This window comes from Tamandua tetradactyla, chromosome 3 (assembly GCF_023851605.1).
Source record: "Tamandua tetradactyla isolate mTamTet1 chromosome 3, mTamTet1.pri, whole genome shotgun sequence".
Classification (NCBI taxonomy): Eukaryota; Metazoa; Chordata; class Mammalia; order Pilosa; family Myrmecophagidae; genus Tamandua; species Tamandua tetradactyla.
The window spans coordinates 27,671,243-27,696,780 of NC_135329.1; the positions used below are offsets into that span (position 1 = coordinate 27,671,243).

The following is a 25,538-nucleotide window of genomic DNA, read 5'->3' on the forward strand; positions in this document are numbered from 1 at the left end:
AAAAAAGAAGGAAAAAAAGACACCTTTCTCAGTCTTTGTGGATTGATTTATGTAAACACTATCATAGCCTTCAGGGCTTATCCGTATAATGAGTTTAGAGAATAACCCCAGGCCAAACCCTCTGGGCATCCCTTATCCTTTCTCTATGAGCCCATGTCTCGGGCATGGGTGTTTGCCCCTAGGAATTCCCCATTTGCAAATTTCCAAATGCCCCTCCACCCCCTAGGAAACAGTTTCTTCACAGTCATGGGCACTGCATTGTGTGCCCTACATCCAGCAATCCCTTGTTCTCAGGCAGAATGACTTGAATGCTCTCCAACAATTTCCTCTAGGAGAGCTCTGTGAACTGCCTTTTATACAAAGAGCAAGTTCTGGGATGGCAGGTCCCTCAGGACACCACCAGATGGATTGGTCCAGATATACATGCTCCTAGTTTGTGCATGAGGGTTAACCTACTCCCTCCAGAACCTGGACCAGTGATCTGCACTGCAAGCATAGACCTGCTCTGTGCCAAGCCAGTGAGGGGATGATGAGATACATCCTTTTAAGAAGCATTTTCCTTGATTTGGTACTTGCCCTGTTACTGCAGTTTTTAACTGTTTTCTAGAACGTTGAGTGAGAAGTTTCTGTCAATTCTTGCTGGTTGCTCAAAGCTTCATACAGCTGCCAATTTTAATCTTGGTTTTTCTTTTGTCTTTCTTGGCAGTGTGTATATGTGTGTTGGTGGGAAGAATGTATTCTGTTTGTTTTGTGATAGTGAGGATTGGTGGAGTTGGTTATGGACTGCTGCATACACAGAGCTTCTGTTTAAGACCCCATTTCCAGTCTCATCTTCTTCTTGTTCTCTGCCACTGTGGTGGGTTGCAGAACAGGTGTGGCTTCTTAGCTAAATCCAAAGCTATGCCTGCTCAGCACTGCTTGGCTGGCTACAGTCTTCAATATAGTTTTCATCTTTCAGAAATATATTGCGATCTCTGATTTACTGAACTTCCTCCCATTCGCTCCATAAAACTCTAAGGATTTGGCTGCAAGCATTAGTACCAGGATGGTGAGTGAGTTTCGAAGTAAAATGGAGGATTTATCATTCTACTACATTCTGTGCATTGGTTCTAAGATTTCAAGAAATACATGCAAGCTATTCATAGCAAGCATAATTTATTAAAATTCATTAGCATAACTTCAGCATTGTGCAGATAAAACAAAAAGGTTACCTTGTGAAGCAAGTTTTCTGCTTTTGTGCATTTATTATTTTTTTCATTTTCTTATATATTAGTTCTTTCCCCCTAGGTGAGCTATGTACCAAAGTCTTAAAAAAAAAAATTCCAGCTCAAATTGAGATGCCTAATAGTTCTTCTACTTTTTTGACTCAGTAGTCACTTGCAGAACTAAAAATTATAAATTAAAGTTCTTTGAAGAAAATTAATTACAATAATTTGTTTTCCATACCTAAAAGAAGTCTATGATTTGTCATTATTGAATATAAAAGCATATAATTTAGAGATTTAAGTTATTATTTTTTAATAAAGCTGGATCCCTGGCCAGAATTTCCTTTAATATATTAATTAATTTAAAAATACATTTCAACAAAATTATGAGGAGGAATTCTAGATGCCAATGAACATATTAGAATATACTGAAGTTCATTAGTAGTAAAATGTGAATTAAAACTAATAAGAATGAGATGTATTTTGCTTATGGAATTAGCATCAATTTTATAAACTGATAATTCTCTGTATTGGAAAGGAAACAGTCTCGTGGTAGTGAACTTTTGTACAATTCTGGAGGGGAATTCGGCAATAAATATGGAAAACACTAACTATGCATATGATTTTATTAAGCAATTTACTTTTAGAAGCTTATCTTAAATAAATAACAACCAATGTTTAAAAGTATTTAATTGAAAGAATGTTATCACGTTGCTATTTATATTACTAGAAGTTGGGGCCAATCTAAGTATCTGACAATAGGAAATTGGTTTAATAACATTGTATATTCATAAGTGAAAAAAAATAGCCAAAATAATTTGGAATATTTAATAACTTGGAAAAATCCTCACAATGCATAGTTATAAAAAAGATGAGATTTATAAAAGAAAATTGATAATAAAATCCAATTTGTGTACATTTAACCCTTCATTTATGCAAAAAAATATCTGGACGGGTATGTATGTACAGTGCATTACCAAATTCAACTTTATTATTAAAAATATATATATACATATAATTTGAGCAGTTGTAAATTTGTAGAGAACCCATACAGAAAATACAGAGTTCCCATACACTTCCCCCTGTACACCTGGTTTTCCCTAGTATTAACAATATTTATTAGCTTAGTATCTTTCTTACAACTGAAGAAATTAAGATACTATATATAGTACATGGTTTACATTAGACATCACTGTATATGTTGTACAGTCCTAAGGTTTTAAAAGTTTTTAGTAACAGACATATAACCTAAGATTTCCCCTTTTTTTTTTTATTAATTAAAAAAATTAACTAACACAACATTAGAAATCAATCCATTCTACATATGCAATCAGTAATTCTTAATATCATCACATAGGTGTATGGTCATCATTTCTCAGTACATATGCATCGATTTAGAGAAAGAAATAGCACGACAACAGAAAAAGAAATAAAGTGATAACACAGAGAGAAAACACAAATAAAAATAAAAAGTACAAAAATATATAAGAGAAAAAAACAAAACAAAACAAAACAAAACAAAAAAACTATAGATCAGATGCAGCTTCATTCAGCGTTCCAACATAATTACATTACAATTAGGCAGTATTGTGCTGACCATTTTTTTTTTTTAGACATCATACCATTCTACATATGCAATCAGTAATTCTTAACATCATTACATAGATGCATGATCATCGTTTCTTAGTACATTTGCATCGGTTTAGAAGAACTAGCAGTATAACAGAAAAAGATATAGAATGTTAATATAGAGAAAAAAAATAAAAGTAATAATAATAAGAACAAAACAAACAAAACAAAACAAAACAAAAACCTATAGCTCGGATGCAGCTTCGTTCAGTATTTTAACATGATTACTTTACAATTAGGTATTATTGTACTGTCCATTTTTGAGTTTTTGTATCTAGTCCTATTGCACCGTCTGTATTCCATCAGCTCCAATTATCCATTATCTTACCCTGTTTCTAACTCCTGCTGAACTCTGTTACCAATGACATATTCCAAGTTTATTCTCGAGTGTCGATTCACATCATTGGGACCATACAGTATTTGTCTTTTAGCTTTTGGCTAGACTCACTCAGCATAATGTTTTCTAGGTCCATCCATGTTATTACATGCTTCATAAGTTTATCCTGTCTTAACGCTGCATAATATTCCATCGTATGTATATACCACAGTTTGTTTAGCCACTCGTCTGTTGATGGACATTTTGGCTGTTTCCATCTCTTTGCAATTGTAAATAACGCTGCTATAAACATTGGTGTGCAAATGTCTGTTTGAGTTTTTGCCCTTAATTCCTTTGAGTAGATTCCCAGCAATGGTATTGCTGGGTCGTATGGCAATTCTATATTCAGCTTTTTGAGGAACCGCCAAACTGCTTTCCACAGTGGTTGCACCCTTTGACATTCCCACCAACAGTGGATAAGTGTGCCTCTTTCACCGCATCCTCTCCAGCACTTGTCATTTTCTGTTTTGTTGATAATGGCCATTCTGGTGGGTGTGAGATGATATCTCATTGTGGTTTTGATTTGCATTTCTCTAATGGCCAGGGACATTGAGCATCTCTTCATGTGTCTTTTGGCCATTTGTATTTCCTCCTCTGAGAGGTGTCTATTCAAGTCTTTTTCCCATTTTGTAATTGGGTTGGCTATCTTTTTGTTGTTGAGTTGAACAATCTCATTATAAATTCTGGATACTAGACCTTTATCTGATATGTCGTTTCCAAATATTGATTCCCATTGTGTAGGCTGTCTTTCTACTTTCTTGATGAAGTTCTTTGATGCACAAAAGTGTTTAATTTTGAGGAGTTCCCATTTATTTATTTCCTTCTTCAGTGCTCTTGCTTTAGGTGTAAGGTCCATAAAACCGCCTCCGATTGTAAGATTCATAAGATATCTCCCTACATTTTCCTCTAACTGTTCTATGGTCTTAGACCTAATGTTTAGATCTTTGATCCATTTTGAGTTAACTTTTGTATAGGGTGTGAGATATGGGTCTTCTTTCATTCTTTTACATATGGATATCCAGTTCTCTAGGCACCATTTATTGAAGAGACTGTTCTGTCCCAGGTGAGTTGGCTTGACTCCCTTATCAAAGATCAAATGTCCATAGATGAGAGGGTCTATATCTGAGCACTCTATTCGATTCCATTGGTCAATATATCTATCTTTATGCCAATACCATGCTGTTTTGACCACTGTGGCTTCATAATATGCCTTAAAGTCTGGCAGCGCAAGACCTCCAGCTTCGTTTTTTTTCCTCAAGATGTTTTTAGCAATTCGGGGCACCCTGCCCTTCCAGATAAATTTGCTTATTGGTTTTTCTATTTCTGAAAAATAAGTTGTTGGGATTTTGATTGGTATTGCATTGAATCTGTAAATCAATTTAGGTAGGATTGACATCTTAACTATATTTAGTCTTCCAATCCATGAACACGGTATGCCCTTCCATCTGTTTAGGTCTTCTGTGATTTCTTTTAGCAGTTTTTTGTAGTTTTCTTTGTATAGGTCTTTTGTCTCTTTAGTTAAATTTATTCCTAGGTATTTTATTCTTTTAGTTGCAATTGTAAATGGGATTCGTTTCTTGATTTCCCCCTCCGCTTGTTCATTGCTAGTGTATAGAAATGCTACAGATTTTTGAATGTTGATCTTGTAACCTGCTACTTTGCTGTACTCATTTATTAGCTCTAGTAGTTTTGTTGTGGATTTTTCCGGGTTTTCGACGTATAGTATCATATCGTCTGCAAACAGTGATAGTTTTACTTCTTCCTTTCCAATTTTGATGCCTTGTATTTCTTTTTCTAAGATTTCCCCTTTTAACCACATTCAAATATACAAATGAGTAAAGTTATTTATATTCCCATTGTTGTACAAACATTAGCTCCAACTACTACAAAATTTTACCATCAGGCCAAACAGAAGCTCTGCACCAATTAAGCATCAATTCCCTATTCCTTACATCCACCTCAGCTTCTGATAACCTGTATTTTAGTTTGTGACTCTATGAGTTTGTTTATTCTAATTATTTTATATCACTGAGATCATACAATATTTGTTCTTTTCTGTCTGACTTATTCGCTCAATATTATGTCTTCAAGGTTCATTTTGTTGCATGTATCACATTTTGTTTATCCATTCGTTGGTTGATGGACACTGGGGTTGCTTCCATCTTTTGCCAATAGTTGATAATACTGCTGTGAACATTAGTGTATAAATATCTGTGTGAGTCCCTGCTTTCCATTCATTTGGGTGTATACCTAGTAGTGGGATTGCCAGGGTATATGGTAATACTACACTTAACTTCCTGAGGAATTACCAAACTGTTTTCCACATTGGCTGCATCATTTTATATTTCCACCAACAATGAAATAGTGATCCTATTTCTCCACATCGTCTCCAACACTTGTCATTTCCACTCTTTAAATACTAGTCTTTCTAGTGGGTGTGAGATGGTATCTCTTATGATTTTAATTTGCATTTCCCTAATGGCTGATGATGTTGACATCTTTTTATGTGCGGATTAGCCAATTGTATAACTTCTCTGGAGAAATGTCTAGTCAAGTCTTTTGCCCCTTTTTACACTGTGTTGCTGGTCTTTGTATTGTTGAGCTGTATGGTTTCTTTCTTTATTCTGGAAATTAAACCCAGTGTGTGGTTTCCAAATGTTTTCTCCCATTGTATAGGTTGTTTTATGCTTTCATGATGAATCCCTTTGATGCAAACAGGTTTTTAATTTTGATGAAGTCCTATTTATCTATTTTTTCTTTTATTGCTCATACTTTTGGTATAAAGTCTAAGAAACCATTACTTAACACAAGGTCCTAAAGATGCTTTTCTATGTTTTCTTCTAGGTATTTTATCATTTTGGTTTTTATATTTAGGTCCTTGATACATTTGGAATTAACTTTTGCATATGTTGTGAATTAGGGATCCACCTTCATTATTTTGTTTATAGATACCCAGTTTTCCCTGCACCATTTGTTGATATGACTATTCTTCCCTAATTTAGAGTACTTGGCACACTTACCAAAATCAATTGTGAAATTGTTTTGTTCTTGATATTAGATGAAAAGTTTTAAGCCTTTCATAATTGAGTATGATGCTACTTGTGAGTTTTTCATTTTGATCTATATCAGGTTGAAGATGTTTCCTTCTATTCCTACTTTTCTAAGTGTTTTTTATCAAGAAAGAGTACTGAATTTTATGAAATGCCTTCTCTGTGTCAGTTGAGATGATGGTGTGATTTTTTTTTTTACCTTCATTCTATTAATGTGGTGTATTACATTAATTAATTTTCTAATGAAGTAACACCCTTCTATAACTGGGACAAATCTCACTTGATCATGATGTATAATTCTTTTTATGGGCTGTCAGATTCACTTTGCTAGTATTTTGTCAAAGACATTTGCATCTTTATAGGGAAATTGGTCTGTAATTTTCTTTTCTTGTGTTATCTTTGTCTGGCTTTGATATTAGCTTGATATTTGCCTCATAGAATAGTTAGGAAGTGTTGCTTTCTCTTCAAATTTTTGGAAGAGTTTGAGCAGGATTGATGTTAGTATTTTCTTGTAATCCTTTTTCTTTCTGTGGGTTTGGCAGTAATGTCTCCCCATTCATTAACAATTTTAGTTATTTGTGTCCTATTTTTTCCCTTGTCAGTGTAGCTAAAGTACTGTTAATTTTATTGATCTTTTCAAAGAACCTATTTTGAAAAATTGGTTAAAAATTTAATGATTTTCTTTGTCTTTTTTTTTTTAATTCTCTATTTCATTTATTTCCACTAGAGTGGAATCTTTGTTATTTATTTCCATATGTTTACTTAGGCTTTAGTTTTTTCTTCTTTTTCTAGACCCTACTGTTGAGTTTAGGTTTCTGATTTGAAATCTTTCTTCTTTTTTAATGCTAAGTATTTCAAGCTCTAAATTCCCCTCTCAGCATTGCCTTTGCTCCAGCCCATACCTTCTGATATGTTTTATTTTTATTTGCCTCAAGTTATTTCTAATTTCTTTTTTGACGCATTGATTATATAAGATGTGCTGTTTAATTTCAACACACTTGTGAATTTTCTGACTCTCCCTCTGTTATTGATTTCTAGTTTGTTCTATTGTGGTCAGAAAAGTTACATTGTAGGATTTCAGCATTTTTAAATTTATTGCGATTTCTTTCATGACCTATCATATGGTCTGTCCTGGAGAATGACCCCTGTGCTCTAGAGAAAAATATGTATTCTGTTGTTGTTGCTTGAAGTGTTCTATATATGTCTTTAGGTCCAGTTGGTTAATTCAAGACTTCTATTTTCTTAATGATTTATAGTCTGGATGTGATATCCATTATTGAAAGTAATGTATTCAAGCCTCCTACTATTCATGTAGAACTGTTTCTCCCTTCAATCTTTTTGATTTGTGTCTCTGCCATTAAGTATATATATGTTTATAATTTTTATATCTTGTTGAACTGATCCCTTTATCATTATTTAGCAACCTTCTTTGTCCTGTGTAACAGTTACTTAAAGTCTATTATATCTGGTATTATTGTAGCTACCTCAACTTTCCTTTGGTTGCTATTTGTATAGCATTTTTTTTTTTTCTTTTTTGCATCCTTTCACTTTCAACCTTCCTGTGTCTTGGAATTTACGGTGAGTCTATAAACTGCATTTAGCTGGGGTATGACTTTTTATCCATTCTGCCAATCTCTGCCTTTTGACTTGCGAGTTTAACCTATTTACATTTAAAGTAGCTACTGAAAATGCAGGACTTTCTTCTCACCTATTTGGTATTTGGTCTTTGCAAGTGTTATACCTTTTCTTTTCCCTTGATTATCAGCTAATGCCTCCTTTCATATTTATTTCCTTATTTTTTTTTTGTAGTGTAACTTTTAAAATCCCTTCTCGTTTTTTTCTTTATATATTTTTCAGATATTTTGTTTGTGGTGTGGGCTTAACTTTAACATCCCAATCTATTACAGTCATGTTTGATTTTATACCAACTAACTTCAATAGCATATATATATATTGTTCTGATGCCCTTCACTTTTCCACCTTTCTGTTGTACTTATTACAAATGATATCTTTATGTATTGTATTCTAAAACTATTCCAAAATTATAACTTTTCACTTATTTGCATTTCAGAAATTGTGAGAAGTAAAAGTGGAGTTACATATGAAGAAATATATTACAATAGTATTAGGATTTATAATTATCCATATGGTTACCTTTATTTGACTTCTTTATTTCTTCCTGCTACTTTTATCCATTGTCTAGTGTCTATTCCATTCAGTCTGAAGAGCCCCTCTTAGCATTTCTTATAGGGCACACACCTGTCCTATAAGAGTGGTGATGAACTCCTTAAGCTTTTGTTAATCTGTGAATGTCTTAATCCCTCCCACATTTTTGAAAGACAGTCTTGCTGAATATAAAATTCGTTGATGGGAGTGTTTTCTTTCAGCACTTTAAATATTTTGTCCCATTGTCTTCTATCTTCCATGAGAAAGTGGCACTTCATTTTATTGGAGCCCCTTGTACATAACATATTTGCTTTTTTCTTTGCAGGTTTAGGAATTCTCTCCTTGTCCTTGGTATTTGATTGTCTGAACTACTATGTTTCTGGCCATGGTTCTTTTCAAGTTTATCCTTTTTTGGGTATACTGACCATTTTGAATTTTTATATTCATGTCTTTTATTTAATTTGCACCATTATCTGCCATTATTTCCTTGAATATTTCTTCTGTCCCTTTTCTTCTTTCTTTTCCTTATGGGACATCCATAATATGTATAGTGGTATGCCTTATGCTGTTCCAAAGATTTCTTAGGCTCTGTTCACAGCTTTTCATTGTTTATTCTTTTTACTCCTAAGCCTGATTATTTCAATTGTCTTGTCTTGGAGTTCACCGATTCTTTCTTCTGCTGGCTCTAATCTCATGCTGAAACCCTCTATGGAATTTTTCATTTTAGTTATTGTGCTCTTCAACTCCAGAATTTATGTTTGAGTCCTTTAAAAATATCTTTTTATTCAAATTCTTATATTGTTCATTCATTTTCTCCTGATGTTTTTTATTTCTCTATATCTTCTCTTATTTCCTTGAGGATATTGAGGATCATTTTTCTAAAATTTTTGTCTATTATGTCCAAAGTCTAGTTTTCTTCATTATTGCTTTCTGAATTTTTTTGTCTTTTTCCTCTGGATGGGTCTTGCTTTCGTTTCTTTGTTTCCTTGTAGTATTTTGTGGCACACTATGTATTTTAATGTGTTAACTCTTGGATTTAGTCTCTGAGCTCCTTGTTCTATAAATTTGTAACCAGCTAATGATATGACAAGGATTTTTTCAATTCCGGGAATATTTTTAAAGCTGCATTTTCTTGATGTTCCACTTCACCTAGTTACTGCAACCCTTTAACTGTTTTCCAGTTTTGAGGCAGTTGGCTACCTGTTTGCTAGTTGTTCAAAGTTTCTGTAGGGGAATATCAACTCTGAGCTTTTTTTTTTTTGCTGCCATCTTAATTGACTAGTTCCCAAATCTTTAGCAGATTACACATATATAGAAGGAAGGGACAAGACATCTTTTGTCTGACTTATCAATTGCTATTAAATGAAAATGTTTTTGACAGTTTAGTTAAGCATGGGGAAAGTTTTATTTTAATCTTGTTGCAAAAGGAACTGGTTTTAACAGGCCAACCTGAAGATTCCCTTTTGGAAAAGGTGTTTAATAGGGAAAGAAAATGGTTAGATGATAATCATTAAATAATTTATAAAAAGTTACACTGAAAATAAAAAGAAAAGAATGCTTGTCCAAAGTATTTACTGTCCCAGTTGGTCCACATTAAAAAAGCAAGGGCACTCCATTAATGATTTTACTGAGATGAACTTGAGTCTGTTCTTTTACACCCAGGGATATGTGATCACTGGAATTTTGATTGACAGTCTGCCCAGTGCATGGTTTCCCCGAACTAATTTCAATCCCATTAACGTTTATCAGGAAATTGCTCAAGCATTTTTCAGGAATACTTATATTCTTTTAGAATGAAGTTGTGAATTGCATCGTACGAAAAGGTTCTGCCTAGACAGGCTGGGTTTAGGACAAGTTTTCTTTTACGTTGCTTTTACGTCCTTACAGAGTCTGCCTCAGGTCATTTTCTGGGAGTCCTTCCTCCCTCTGGCTTCTCTTCCTCCTCTCTGCCCACCCTTCTACCCCCCACCACTCTGTGAGTCTGTTTTTCTGCTCTCTTCCCCAAGTTTCAGAAATCCAGGCTTGCTGGTGCTCCATCCAGCTCCAGTCTAGGAGTCTATAGTAATAAATGCAATAATGGGAGCTAATTTTTATCTAGTGTTTAACATGTATCAGATGTCACTCTAAGTACTATGCATATATTTATTAATTTAATCCAGACAAGAACACTTTGAAGTAGGTTCTGTACACATCCCATTTCAGATAAGGAAACTGAGGCACAGAATGTAGCTTCCCTAATGTCACACAGCTCGTTAAGTGGTAGATTTGAACACAGATTGCTTGGAGCCTCTGTTTTTAACCACTCACTATAGAGAGGAACATCTATCAGACAAACCTTTTTCTTTTTTTATATGGACGACTTCTAGTCTGGGAAGAGTAAAGAAGAAAGATGGGAGTGAGAGGATGGAAAACCATTATTTCACGTTAAAAAAACACCCCTCATGTACAGTGCATCAGAAGAGTATACCTGAGCAAGTATACAATGGTTATCTTTTGTAGTAGGTCAAGACATGAAATATTTTTGCATTTTGTATTTTTTTCAAAAGAAATTTTACTTTATGTAAGGGGACAAATGCTATTAAAAGAACTTCCATTGAATAATTATCTCCAAATGTCTTTCTTCATCAGCTTTGCACTGGGGAAGGTGAAATTCTGTATGCATTCTAGAAGTAAGAATTTACAGCAAACATCATCTAAAATAATAGTTTAAGTGCATGTGGCTACTCACAGAGGCATTCAAATTTACATTGAGCATTGGCACTGGCCTTTATGGGAATTGCACACTGAGTTAGCTAAGCTTTCAAGTTTCCTTCACAGGCACAGAGCATAATTGCTGAATGCCCATGCCATCCATCATTTCAGGTTCATTCCAGGTCGAAGCATAGATCATCCCTCTCCTATTAAAGAACAAGTGGAAGACTCCTGGGAACTGGCAATTAAGAGCAGCATAAATCAATTGGACAATTGCCCACAATTTCAACTCTTTGTTCAGATACTTTTTCTAGCTCCCATTTTCTCAATTCTATTTTGTTTTTTTTAAATTTTTTTTTGGTTATTATTGGACTCAATATGGAGACCCAGTTTGTCTTTCTTTTATGAGAGTAATAAAGTAAAAGAAAAAAGCTATAGAGTTAAAGTTGTATTAGAATTCCATATATATCTAATGGAAAAAAAATCAGTGAGGACGCTTTCACTGAGAACAATGTGAAGCTATGGGCCAGCACATTCCCCAAATGTTGCAATTATTTATTGGCTTCATCATAAATGCCATTAAATGTTCAGACGCTAAATGCCTGAACTCAGGAAACAAAAAATAAAAGTGTGATTTGTTAGTGGTTGAGTATACTTGATGGCAAGATAACCATTTACATCTCTAAAAAACTCACCTCTGTGGACAAAAACCAATCTAATCCGTTCTGGGATCTTATCCTTTTTTTTTTTCAGTTTTTAGTTGTGCCTTTATTCCCCTTAGTTCATTAAAAACACACTTGTCTTCAAGAGCCTATAAATAAAGCAACAACCAACTAATGTGGGTTAGAAGTCGCCCCTCTCAGCATGGTATTTTTTGTTGTGTTTTTTTAAAAAGCAGTATTTCTTACAGGAATCTTATAGAGTACACAGTAATTACAAGAATGTTCGATATAATGACATACACAATCTAAACAAGACTGGCTGATTGAGAATTTACATCGTGTGGTAAAAATATACAGATTCCGAGTTAGCAATGTAGAGAGAGCATGTGTGTGTGTGGGGGCAGGGCTGGGGCGGAGGTGGGGACCCCTCTGAGGCTGGGCACGTGGGCCCCCAGCAGTAAGGCTGAGGTCTGCACCAGGACACATCTCCCACCAAGACAGACAGACTCCCACACACACCTAAAGGCCAGAAGGAACCTTGACCTGCTGCACAAACATTGGGGCTGACAGATCTGTGATCGTTCTGTGACAGACCTGCAAAAATAGTGAATAGTAAATCCCATGCAAATAACAGGTAGCATCAAGTCACTTATTCTAGGTGGGAGATGGAAGAGGTTAAACTATGGTCTCCTTCTCTACATTTTCTTCACAGTTGACATGCATTTAAGAGTGGGGGAGCTTTGATGGTGGTTTCACGGAACAGAACTCTTATAAAATGTGAGAAATATTTAATGACATATTTTAGTTGTGCAGGTAGCGGATATAGCTTCATCTATATAGCAGATACAGAATCATCTATAGCTTTAAACCAAAAGGTAGAAGGGTGTACATCTTAATTTTAATGCTTGAGTTTTAGTTTCTACCACTGTCCTAATGAAAGCAATACAATTCTTCTTTATTTACCAAATTAGGTACTAGTTCTGAGTTCTCAGAAAAAATCCAAAATAAGAAGTGCCCCCCCTTTTTCTCTCAGCCTTTTTAGAAGACAGGTCAAAATTCTACGTCAAAATTCCTTCAAAGCTATGTTGTTTTTCTCTAAGTAACTGTCCAGAGAACAAGCCAAAGACGCAGCAGCTTAGTGTATGACTAAACTTTCTAATGCTGCAGGAGATCTGACCTGGGATACATGGTCACAGGAACCAGAGACGCTGATGGGGTGCTTTGTATACACCCCCATGCACCTGCTTTGCACCAAACATTGTGGCAAATGATTCTCTGGGGAGGAGATGCTGACAAGCTGTGCTGACAGGTTCCCCCTGGAGGTCTCCCCAGCTGCATGGACAGCCTTCTCTAGAGAGGTGGCAGGCTGGGAACCTAACAGAAGACAGCGCCTCTCAGGACCTTTGAGTTGCTGCTGGGATTGTGAGTTCCTATTGGGGAAAAAAGTGCATTAGAGCAACTCGAAGTCCTCTTATTGGCAACTTAAGATGTAAAGGATTTTACTTTTAAATTTCTAAAATGTGAAAGCCAGATGACTTACATTAAATAATAAGAGTTTTCCAAAACTGAATGTGCTGATTTGGAGCGCAGTTTTTCTGCTTGAAATACAAAAACCTTCCTAGGACACCTAGGTGGGAACGCTGCTGTTTTGATGACCTGTGATTAAATGACTGATCAATTTCAGATGATAACATTCCCACCCCCTTTTATTTTGCCTCGGTGTAAGGGTTTAAAATATTTTAGAATAGATGCTCCTGCCCGCTTTACGCCAACAGTGTCATCCCGAATGTCTCCTGAGAGGCACGGACCATATACAGGAAGCCATCTTCATCCTTCTCGCTCTTGTGGATGTCGGAGATGGGCGTGGAGACCTCACCACGCTGGGTCCGCGCGCCAGCAGGAAGGTGGGCGTTCGCTGCAGGCGCCGTCTAACGCTTTTTCACTCACGTTGACATGATCTGGTGCGAGGAACTTGTTTTACCCAGGACAGGAAGCTGCGTCTCACCCTTGTATCTTTCTGTGTCACCGGGATTGTGGTAGGGTGCTGCTCTCGGCTAAGTCGGATGTCTTCTACTCTTCGCTCCAAGGTGTGGGCTGCTTGAAGGTCTTCTTGGGGCCATGGCGGGGCCGAGGTGGTGCGTTGGCGACTCTCAGGGGTCCGGCTCGAGAGGCGTCGGCAATGGAGGCTCTGGCTTTCGGTCTTAACCTTTTGTATCTTGTGTTCAGTAATCCTAAGAACATGGATCCCATGTTTGCATGATGGAAACCAAAAGACCATGTATTTTCCCCAAGAGAATCATTTATATCTTGTAAAGTATTCGGTTAATGCTTTGCGAACAGTTACACTCCTCCCTGGCTGAAAACCAAGAGAAAAGAGGAAATCTAAGTATTTCACTTCTCAAATATGTGGTGTTGGAACTGCACTGCCATGGAACTTAGATCTTTTACTAGTGAAGAGTCCCACCACATAGAGAACTGGAGTTTGCAGCTTCTCCTTTCCCATTCTTCTTGTAAAGTAAAAATGACCAGAATAATCTTTCTCTTGCTCAGAAAAATCATTGGCCCCCATTTCTTAGAGAATCAGCCCCAGTTTGGCTACCTGGCTTTATTTATTCACCAGCTTTGTCCTACTACTCAAGTCATATGCTCTGCCCCATCCTGTGGTGAAAAAACTTCTGTTCTGCCAGCATTCTGTGTTCACCTCTGACCTTAAAAATTCTGTACAGCTGTGGAAGAGAATGCTTACCCTTTACATGTACTACTTACATCTGTCTCTCCTTCAGCATGCAGCACAGGTCCCATCTTCTCCAGGAAATGTTTTCCATCATTCTAATCTACAGCACTACCTTATTACTCAGAAATTCCGCTATGTTCATGCCTATGACAAACCAGAGCAAATTATATTGATGGTATATTACTCAGAAAAATATTACTTATTAATTTAACTGATTCATTTATGCATCTAAGAAATCATCACTGAGCTCCAATTGTACTGTGCTCACAAGTGGGTGGAGAAATGGAAGAGATGCACACCTTACGTTCAAGGGGCTTGGCATCTAGAAGAGGAGGTATGAAAGAAGTATAGATCAAGTATTCTGAATGTTCATAAACAAGAGATTAATTTTTTTATGTATCTCCCTATATATATGTTTATATCTATACATACACATACACACAGAAGCAGATATGGGATATGTATATTATAAGAAATTTTGTTCATACTTTTTTGGGGGAAACGGGCAGTGCGTGGGCTGGGAATTGAACCCCGGTCTCCTGCAAGGCAGGCGAGATTTCTGCCGCTGAATTGTTACCCATGCACCCTACAGAGAGATTAACTTTAAGGAATGGAAAGAATCAAAGATAAAGTACTGTAAGAAAACGTCGACATAAGGATGTTTGGGGTATTTTATCATGACTCTCTCCTATCCAGCTACAAGGTATGCAGTTTACAGCTACATACAATCTTTTGTGTTTATTTAATTTCTCAAGGCCAGCTAAAGAGTAATTCTCTAGCTGGCCTTGAGAAATTAACAAATAAAATCATAAAATCCTTTTTTATTATGAAATATACATGTAGAAAAGTGCACAAAATAGACAGAACATTCACCCCACAGCAATTCATTATTCATGTAACTACCACCCAGGACAAGAGAGAGAATACTCCTAACGACTCACAGACCCACGCCCATTCTGGATCATGGTGTCTTCCTTCCTTCTTCATTTTGTTTTATGGTATTATAACCTATGCATGCACCCCTTAAATCAATTTAGTTTTTTCTGGCTTTAAATTTTGTATAAACGAAATTGTGCAGAATGGATATTTTTGTGTCTGGCTTGTTTCATTCGGCATTGTTTTAATTGCGTGTAGCTGTAGCTCCTTTGTTTTTATTCCTATATATAATGTCATTGGGTGAATATACCACAATTTATCTATTCTTTCGTGAACAGTTTATTTTCAGTTTGGACTGTTTTCTATAATGATGCTGTTATGACCACATCCCAGAGCTGATAGGCACGCATTTCTCTGGGTAGTTACTTAGGAGTGGAATTGTTGTGCTTTAGGGTGTTTGCACCTTAACCTTTACTGGATACTGACAACTCATTCCCAAAGCGATTGAATCGATTTCCTCTCAGCAGCAGTGTACCTGAGTTTCCCCCCTTCCTCCTCTCTCCCCCTGTTCCTCCTCTCCTCCCCGGCCTTCTGTTTGCTTTTGAGTTTACTTTGAGTCAGACATTGTACCCCCTTCCTTATATACCTTACCTCATCTAAACGAATAGTGGTATTTTTATACAGATACTCATTATATTTATTGAAAAACTGACTGAGTGATTGACATATTTCTTGTGTCCGTTAGGGTGGTTATCTTGAAGAAATAAAAAATCATTATGCTCTTAATCCAGTTCTTTTGGGCAGAACATGAATGTCTTTGGGCATGTTTTATTCTGTTTGAAGGTTGTCTGAGAGAATTGCCTGTGGGTATATGTGAGAGAGAGTGTGTATTTGAGAGGAAGTGCACTAGCTCACACGCTGTGCCCATGGCACCCCATGCCCAATTAAGAAATGATAAGTGAGGCATTGTTTGTCTGTGGTGCCCCTTCATCTGCCTCCTTCCCTTTTCTTCAGAGAATCACGCCTCTCTTATTTCACCATTCCCTCTGCAGAAAACCCAGGCTTCTCACTCTCTGCTACAGGTGCTCAGAAATTTTCCGTTCGACAACTCCTTTGGCTCTGCTTTTCTCCATTTATTCCTTTACTCTTTCTAGGCCTTGATCTGGATTACTGAGTCACAGGGTAGGGTATGTAAATGTTCAATAATACCAAATTATTTTTTAATATAGTTGCATCAATTTATGTATCTATGAATAATGTATAAGAGGTTCAGTAGTTCCATATTCTCTCCACCACTTTGTCTTGTCAGACTTTTAACTTTTTCTCACTAAATTAGTAAAAATGTTATGTCTTTGTAATCTTGATTTACTTTTCCCAACGATGATGATATTGAGCATCTCATGTTTATTTGCTGCGTGTATTTCCTTTTATGTGAAATGTCTCTTTACTCCCATTTTACCAATGAGAAAACTTAGGCTCAAAGATGTTAAGTACGTTGTATTAGGTTACATAAGACTTCTGTGGTAAATCTGGACTTCCAACCCAGGTCTGACTGGCTACAAAACATTTGTTTTCTCCAGCACCTGACTCTGTTTCCTTAAGTAACATGACTAGATCTTTAATAAACATATCATAAGTCATCTATTCAAATAGTCCCTTCTTTTTCAGAAGAGTCACTTTGGAAGTTTGTTCCTATATTTCAACAATGAGGTCATTATTTAAGCAACTTATAGATTTTTTTTTCAAAATTGCTGCCATTTTAAACTGTCAGTTTAGAAGCTGTGCAAGAAAAATAGCACTATAAAATTTTCTATCTCTACATATATTTGTAATCCAAATGATAGTCCTCGAAATTGTTCATTCACTTTAGGAACCAGATCCATTCTGAATGACAATTGCTTGCTTCCAAAAGTCAAGTACACTCTTAAAGGATGGATATTTGCCACCACTAAAAATATTGAAAAAAATGTACTTGTGGGAGCATTTCAGTGGATAGGTCTGTGGACATATCCAAGAGTCCCCAAGGGAGATAAGAGGAAGCTAAGTGCCACATTTTAACTAGACATTTTTTGTTTGTTCTTTATATTAGTGTTCTACATAATGTTTATTTTTGGTGGAAAAGAGGTGCTAGGAATCAATTCGTGAGATGCCTTCTCTAAACTCTTAAGGACCTCCATCATTTTCCATCCTTCACCCTGCTTCATGCTTCTTCATAGGCGTTTCTCCACCTGCTGTGTTTCTTCAGTTGGTTTTCTACACTATATCCTCTGGAATGTAACCTCCCAGAGAGTGGGAACTTCGTTTTGCTATTGTACCCTCATCATCTGAAGAGTGTTGAGCAAAGAGTGGATTTTAAATAATTATTTGAGGAAAGAAAGAGTGAAAAATGTCATATTGCGTGATTACTGGTTTTAGAAGCAGCTGGAAGGCTGAATCGCATGTTCTCCCCATCTTTTCCTGTTGTCCCATCTCCATTCATAGATTGAATAGATTGCTATAAAGTAGAGTGTTCTAGTTTGCTATCTGCCAGCATGCAATATACCAGAAACAGAATGGCTTTTAAAAGGGGAATTTAATAAGTTGCTAGTTTACAGTTCTAAGGCTGAGAAAATGTCCCAATTAAAACAAGTCTATAAAAATGTCCAATCTAAGGTATCCATGGAAAGATATCTTGGTTCAAGAATGCCGATGAAGTTCAGGATCTCTTTCTCAAGGAAAGGCACATGGCGAATGCAGTTAGGGTTTCTCTCTCGGCTGGAAGGGCACGTGGCAAACATGGCGTCATCTGCTAGCTTTCTCTCCTGGCTTCCTGTTTCATGAAGCTCCCGGGCTCCCTCTGGCTGGGGGACTCTCTGCTTTGTGGTGCTGCAGCATTCTCTGCTCTCTCTGAATCTCTGTCTTTCTCCACAATGTTTCCTCTTTTATAGGATTCCAGTAAACTAATCAAGACCCACCTGAATGGGTGGAGATAGGTCTCCACCTAATCCAGTTTAACAACCACTGTTGATTGAGTCACATCTCCAGGGAGATGACCTAATTATAGTCTCAAACATACAGTACTGAATAGGAATGAGGAGAAACAGCTGCCTTTACAAAATGGGATTAGGATTAAAACATGGCTTTTCTAGATGCCATGTATTTTCTAAATGCATTCTTTCAAACTGGCACAGAGAGAAAAGGAAAGGGCAGGGGTGCATTGCACCAGGGAAGGTTTAATTCCCTCTCAGTTAAGACTATGGGAGTCAGAGACAAAAAGAACATTTGGGGGTACATTTGGGGATTGCAGTTTTATATGTATTTATATTCGCAGTATCAGAGAGCCAGGTACTAGGAATAAAATTTGATTACATTTTAGTTTAGCAGAATCACATCAGATGAAAGCTTCCTAGACATGGAAATTGATCCAGAAACTGAACCTACTAACTCCTTTCCAGCTGCATATTTTATTTTGAAAATAAAATTCAGCCATACCCTAGTGGAGAGAGTTCAGGGCCAAGGACAGTCCACACACCTACAATTCTAGTAAATATTGGGTCCAGATGGGTATCGTCTCTTTATTGAATAAGTAAACAGAAAATATTTCATCACGGGTCTTATGAAATCCTACTGCAAAAGAAAGTGGAGGGAACATTTTCCTAAAGATTCAGATGGTGAGTAAAGTCTGAAACAATCTACTGCAGAAAGAGAAGAAAATTTCAGGGACTCATTTGTGTAAAAGTATGCAAGAAGGCATGGCCCTAATGAAAAAGGAATACGAATTTATAATGGGCAGACATGCTGCAGTGAAGATATAAGAGGATGAGATAAAAATGGAATTGGATAAATTAAAGAACTGCTGAAAGCAATAAAAAAAAAGGCAACAGCCAAATCACAACCCATAAGGAAAGAAGTGAATTGTAGGATGAACATGAAGACAATGGTATCACTGAAGTGGAGGAAAAATTTTAGAATCCCTCCTGGAATGCAGAGGACAAGTACGAGAAGTGGGAGTGGATGATAGCTATTGAGGACAGAGCATGAAGAGCCAACTTCAGAATTTCATATATTCCCAAGGAAAAAAACAAACCATTGAAATGAAAGCAATAATTAAAGTTGTGATTGAACAAACTTTTCTGCATTTATTCCAAAGAGGACATATTCACCATGTTCTAGGAAAAAACATTGAAATCTCTCCTTCTCTCTCTTGCTGCACTTTTGTTTTTTTGGAGTAGCATTCTGTCAGGCAGTGTGTTGAAGTAACAGCCATGGGTCGATTATCTTGGAATAGAAGCTTGTAACAAATATGGGGTATTAGCTTGCTCAGCAAAGTTCTCTGTAGTCTTTCTAGAAAGTTTCAGATCAGTGGCTTCTGTTACCTTTAAACAGGTGCAGTTTAGGCCTACCTGGCCAGCGTCTTTGAATTTTAAGGAACCCTTTCCCATCTCTGATCACATATGCACATTTTTAATTGTTTTTGCCTTCTGTGGTTGGGAGGGGAGGTACCCAGGGTGAATTTAGAATACTCAGAAACAGGACCCCAGCTTCTTTTATCCTTCAGGGAACTAGTTCTGGGCATTGGGCAGGATCCTCAGAAAGAGAAATCCACACAATCCATAAGGAAAAGTGTTACTTACATAGGCCAGTGTTTCTTAACCTTGGCTGCACACTCAAATGCCCTGGGGAGCTTTAAAAAATATAGATGCCTGGCTCCCACCCCAGAAATTCTGAATTAATTAGTTTGGATAGGACTTAGGCATTGGGAATTTAATAAAATACATATAGTAGAATTCCTTTTTTTTTTTTTGACTTGGTGTACATTTCTGTGAGTTTTAACACATGCCTAAATTATTGTAACCTCTACCACAAATGATACAAAACAATTTCAACATCTCAACGAATTCTATGGTGCTGATCATTTGAGATTAGATGTTTCCCCACCTCCTGGTCCCTGGCAATTACTGTTCTCTGTCCTTATAGTTTTCCCCCCACCCTAGAATGTCACATAGATGGAAACATATAGTATGCAATTTTTGGGCATTGGGAGTTTTAAAAGCTTTCCAGGTGATTATAATGTGTAGCCAAAGTTGAGAAGCACAGCACAGTTTTAAAGCTTGCTCCTTCAATTAGCACGGCAGCTGCTTCTTTCTTAACTGAAATAGCAGGAACATTGGCTAGAGACCCAAAGACATTTTCAACATGAGATCAGGAAAAGAGATCCAACGTGGAAAGAAGATTAATCGTTTTTTTAAAGGAAAACAGGTGATGCAAATTATTGAAAAGCCAGTCTAAATAAAAATTATCCTAAAATGGTTCTGTTCTAAGAGCTTCAAAATATGGAACAAGACTTCTCCTGGCAAACAGCAGCATACGATGACACATTTTGTCTCCTCCAATGGCCTTACTTGAGGGTTTGCACATAAGGATAGAAACAAGACACCATTCATTCAATCTAAATAAGTTAAATTATGATTGCTTCCAGATGTCCCCAGGCAAAAACAAAACAAAATTTCAGGCAAACGATGAAATTTTGACTCTATTTTTGTAAGATCATCAATTGAACGAGAAATATTACAACAGCGAGATTTCAGTTAAGGTGCTGGCTACCGCAGAACCATTTCACCATGGGGAAATCTCAGAAAGCTTCCAGGATAAACCACTTATGAGTCTTTTCTGCATTCCTCTATGTCAGGGTTTGGGGAGGCTTTCTCTGGAGAAATGATAGCCTCCTTCTCCTCTTTTATAAGCTAGCAAAGGCAGATTGTCTTCCTCCATGGATCACGGCCCCTCCATTCCATCCCTTCTGTGGACTTCTGTTTGTGCAACCAAACCCCGTCCTCAGACGGCGCCAGGAAGAGCACTGAAATTCAGACATTGTGGAGAGCAATTGGGAAAAAGCCCCTGGAGGCTCATCAGTGTTCACAGAGCCACATGCAAACGCGTTTTGGGTGGAGATTTATAGTTGAGCATTCTCTAATGGAGGTAGAAACCTCTCAGGGTGGTGCTAGGAGGTTAGGAATAAGAAAATGAAGCCTTTGTAATTTAATTTAACTGCCTCTTTTGGATTCTTGGCATGCATCAGGGATTTGGTAATATTACAGTTTTTGGGTTCACCTAAAAATAGCCAGACCACATCAATCGAGAGACTGATGAAAGTATCGTTCTAGCGACAAGAATAATGGTCTATTGATGCGAATGAGTAGTACACACTTTTTATTGAAGACTTTGGATCCTGATTGTGGTTTTCCCCAAGAGGTTTCAGGTCTGGGAGCCTATTCACTCTGTGAGATCCTAGGAGAACCAGTCTGCCTTCCTGTCCTAAGGCTCTACATTTAAGGTTAAAGGACTATTGTATTATTGTAGCTCCTTCAGGAAATAAAATCTCTTCTTTTCTGCATGTGAGTGTTTTGTTGGGCTGAAGTTCAGGCTGGATGATTTTTTAATTCATTGACTTTTCGATATTCATAATAGTCAAGTTCTGAGCAATGAATAAAAAATTGAACTGGTTGAATCAATTGGATTGTTTTAACAAAAGCCAACCTCACACTTGAAGAATGCCGGTGATCTTTTTGGGCTGCTTACACACCCATGTTGTTGGGGTAGGCCAGGGCAGACACAACTTCAGGACTTTTAGTGATACACTATTCTTTGAGATCTGTATACTAGTATATCAAGAAGCAGGTGGTGTTGCTACCCTATATGCTCATGATTGATAATATTAAGGGGAGTGGGAGTGAAGGTCAGAGCAGGAAGAAATGGACCAAGGTGGTCTAAAACAGGGTTTGATGTTTCTCAGCATGAACGCTTTTTGAGTTTTGTGCAAGACCATCTAATTTGTGGGGGACTCTTCATGTATTTATTGCAAGATGTGTATCTGACTTCCACCCACTATCTGCCAGTGGGGGCCCCTCCCATTTTGACTCAAACTTAATAAAGGAAACTATCCTATTAACCAACTAACAACCAGCCAACTGAAACAAACAAATTCTGCACATATTTCCAAATAGCCTTGGTGAGAAGTACAGAGCTAATTTTTTGGGTGGATGGCTTATAAGCAATGATACAAAATGAACAAAGGGTTTTGCAATTATCTTCTTTAAAAGAAGTTAAACTTTTAAATTTATTATAAAAACTATATGCTCATTGCAAAAATGTCAACAACACATAAGTGCATAAAGTAAAAAGAAAATAGTCACCATTTCCCTGATAAGCACACTTTTGACTATAAACAAAGACACATCTATATTTGGATTTGGCAATATCATTTCAAAGAATCTTCTCTACAGAAATAATATCACTATTATGTAAAGATACATGTGTAAGAATTTGTTGTAGAGTTTCTTATAATAGCAAAACAGTGGAAACAACAGAGTTATACACTTATAGGGGAGTCACTGAATAAGTTATGGTATGTACATACAATGGAGCACCATGGAGTCATTAAAAGTGGCTAGAGTAGATTTAGATGTTCTGATGTAGAAATTCATCTCAGGTATACTATTTTTTTTTTGTACATACCATACGCCCTACCGCTAGGTAGATATACTATTAAGTAAGAAAGAAAGATGCAGATAATTATAAATAGCAGGGTTCCTTTTTCATTTAAAAATGTGTATAGATGTGTAGATAGCTATGTATCCATAAATTTTGGCAAAGAAAGAGATGCAGCAAATGGGAACTCCTTGGGGTTGGGGTTGGCTCAGGGAAGTGTTGTGGTAGTAGGTGGGGAGGGGGGACAGATGTCTTGACATAATTTTTTTAAAGTGGTAGAACTGTCGATGACATTTCTTGTGTGATCTTTTTAGTATTTTTAGTGAATTAGTTTTTTTTTTTTGAGAGTTCACCAATTTTTTATTGGTTGACTGAATGGCCAAAAAAAGAAAAACTATTTTCAGCACATACCTATCTCTCCAGACTTTTAGAGGTCATGTGACCAAATTTGCTAAGTGAATGAATCTCAATAAGAAGTCATCTAAGTTTGGAAGCTTTGCTTTAGTCTTAACGTTAGTTTTGCTCATTATTATTATTATTATTATTATTATTACCATTATTGGCTTAAGTAGTAGAAATTTTTTTTTTTTAGAAATCATTCCATTCTACATATGCACTCAGTAATTCTTAGTATCATCACATAGATGCATGATCATCATTTCTTAGTACGTTTGCATCGATTTAGGAAAAGAACTAGCAAAACAGCAGAAAAAGATATAGAATGTTAATATAGAGAAGAAAATTAAAATAATAATAATAAATATATATATATATATAAAAGGAAAAAGAAAAAACAAAAACAAAAGATACAAACAAACAAACAAACAAGCAAAAAACTATAGTTCAGGTGCAGCTTCATTCAGTGTTTTAACATAGTTACATTACAATTAGGTATTATTGTGCTGTCCATTTCTGAGTTTTTGTATCTAGTCCTGTTGTACAGTCTGTATCCCTTCAGCTCCAATTACCCATTATCTTACCCTGTTTCTAACTCCTGCTGGTCTCTGTTGCCAGTGATATATTCCAAGTTTATTCTTGAATGTCGGTTCACATCAGTGGGACCATACAGTATTTGTCCTTTAGTTTTTGGCTAGACTCACTCAGCATAATGTTCTCTAGGTCCATCCATGTTATTACATGCTTCATAAGTTTAGTCTGTCTTAAAGCTGCATAATATTCCATCGTAGGTATACGCCACAGTTTGTTTAGCCACTCGTCTGTTGATGGACATTTTGGCTGTTTCCATCTCTTTGCAATTGTAAATAATGCTGCTATAAACACTGGTGTGCAAATGTCCGTCTGTGTCTTTGCCCTTAAGTCCTTTGAGTAGATACCTAGCAGTGGTATTGCTGGGTCGTAATCCATTCTGCCAGTCTATGTCTTTTGATTGGGGAATTCAGTCCATTACCTTTTAGTGTTATTACTGTTTGGATAATATTTTCCTCTACCATTTTGGCTTTTGTATTATATATATCATATCTGATTTTCCTTCTTTCTACACTTTACTCCATACCTCTCTCTTCTGTCTTTTCGTATCTGACTCTAGTGCTCCCTTTAGTATTTCTTGCAGAGTTGGTCTCTTGGTCACAAATTCTCTCAGTGACTTTTTGTCTATAAATGTTTTAATTTCTCCTTCATTTTTGAAGGACAATTTTGCTGGATATAGAAGTCTTGGTTGGCAGTTTTTCTCTTCTAGTAATTTAAATATATCATCCCACTGTCTTCTAGCTTCCATGGTTTCTGCTGAGAAATCTACACATAGTCTTATTGGGTTTCCCTTGTATGTGACAGATTGTTTTTCTCTTGCTGCTTTCAAGATCCTCTCTTTCTCTTTGACCTCTGACATTCTAACTAGTAAGTGTCCTGGAGAACACCTATTTGGGTCTATTCTCTTTGGGGTGCACTGCACTTCTTGGATCTGTAAATTTAGGTCTTTCATAAGAGTTGGGAAACTTTCAGTGATAATTTCTTCCATTAGTTTTTCTCCTCCTTTTCCCTTCTCTTCTCCTTCTGGGACACCCACAACACGTATATTTGTGCGCTTCATATTGTCATTCAGTTCCCTGATCCCCTGCTCAAGTTTTTCCATTCTTTTCCCTATAGTTTCTGTTTCTTTTTGGAATTCAGATGTTCCATCCTCCAGTTCACTAATTGTAGCTTCTGTCTCTTTAAATCTACCATTGTAGGTATCCATTGTTTTTTCCATCTTTTCTATTTGTCCTTCACTCCCATAAGTTCTGTGATTTGTTTTTTCAGATTTTCTATTTCTTCTTTTTGTTCAGCCCATGTCTTCTTCATGTCCTCCCTCAATTTATTGATTTGGTTTTTGAAGACGTTTTCCATTTCTGTTCGTATATTCAGCATTAATTGTCTCAGCTCCTGTATCTCATTTGAACTATTGGTTGTTCCTTTGACTGGGCCATATCTTCAATTTTCCGAGCATGATCCATTATTTTCTGCTGGTGTCTGGGCATTTGATCAGATTTCCCTGGGTGTGGGACCTGGCTGGTTGAAAGGTTTTTCTGTGAAATCTCTGGGCTCTGTTTTTCTTTTCCTGCCCAGTAGGTGGCGCTCGTGGCGCTCGTCTGTCTGTGGGTCCCATCAGTAAAAGATGCTGTGGCTCCTTTAACTTGCCAATCCGAATCTCGCAGTTGGCCCGAGAAACTGCGCGTGGAGGGGGTG

The 25,538-nt window shown here is 36.7% G+C and overlaps 1 long non-coding RNA gene across 2 annotated transcripts in view; it reads left to right on the forward strand.

Moving 5' to 3' along the window:
* The first annotated feature begins 13,682 nt into the window (after window positions 1-13,682).
* Window positions 13,683-25,538, forward strand: part of LOC143676002 (uncharacterized) — a 40,375-nt gene continuing 28,519 nt past the window's right edge. For both annotated transcript variants that reach the window (XR_013171750.1, XR_013171751.1), the window contains exon 1: window positions 13,683-13,866. This is a non-coding gene — a long non-coding RNA (uncharacterized LOC143676002). The remainder of the gene's footprint in view (window positions 13,867-25,538) is intronic.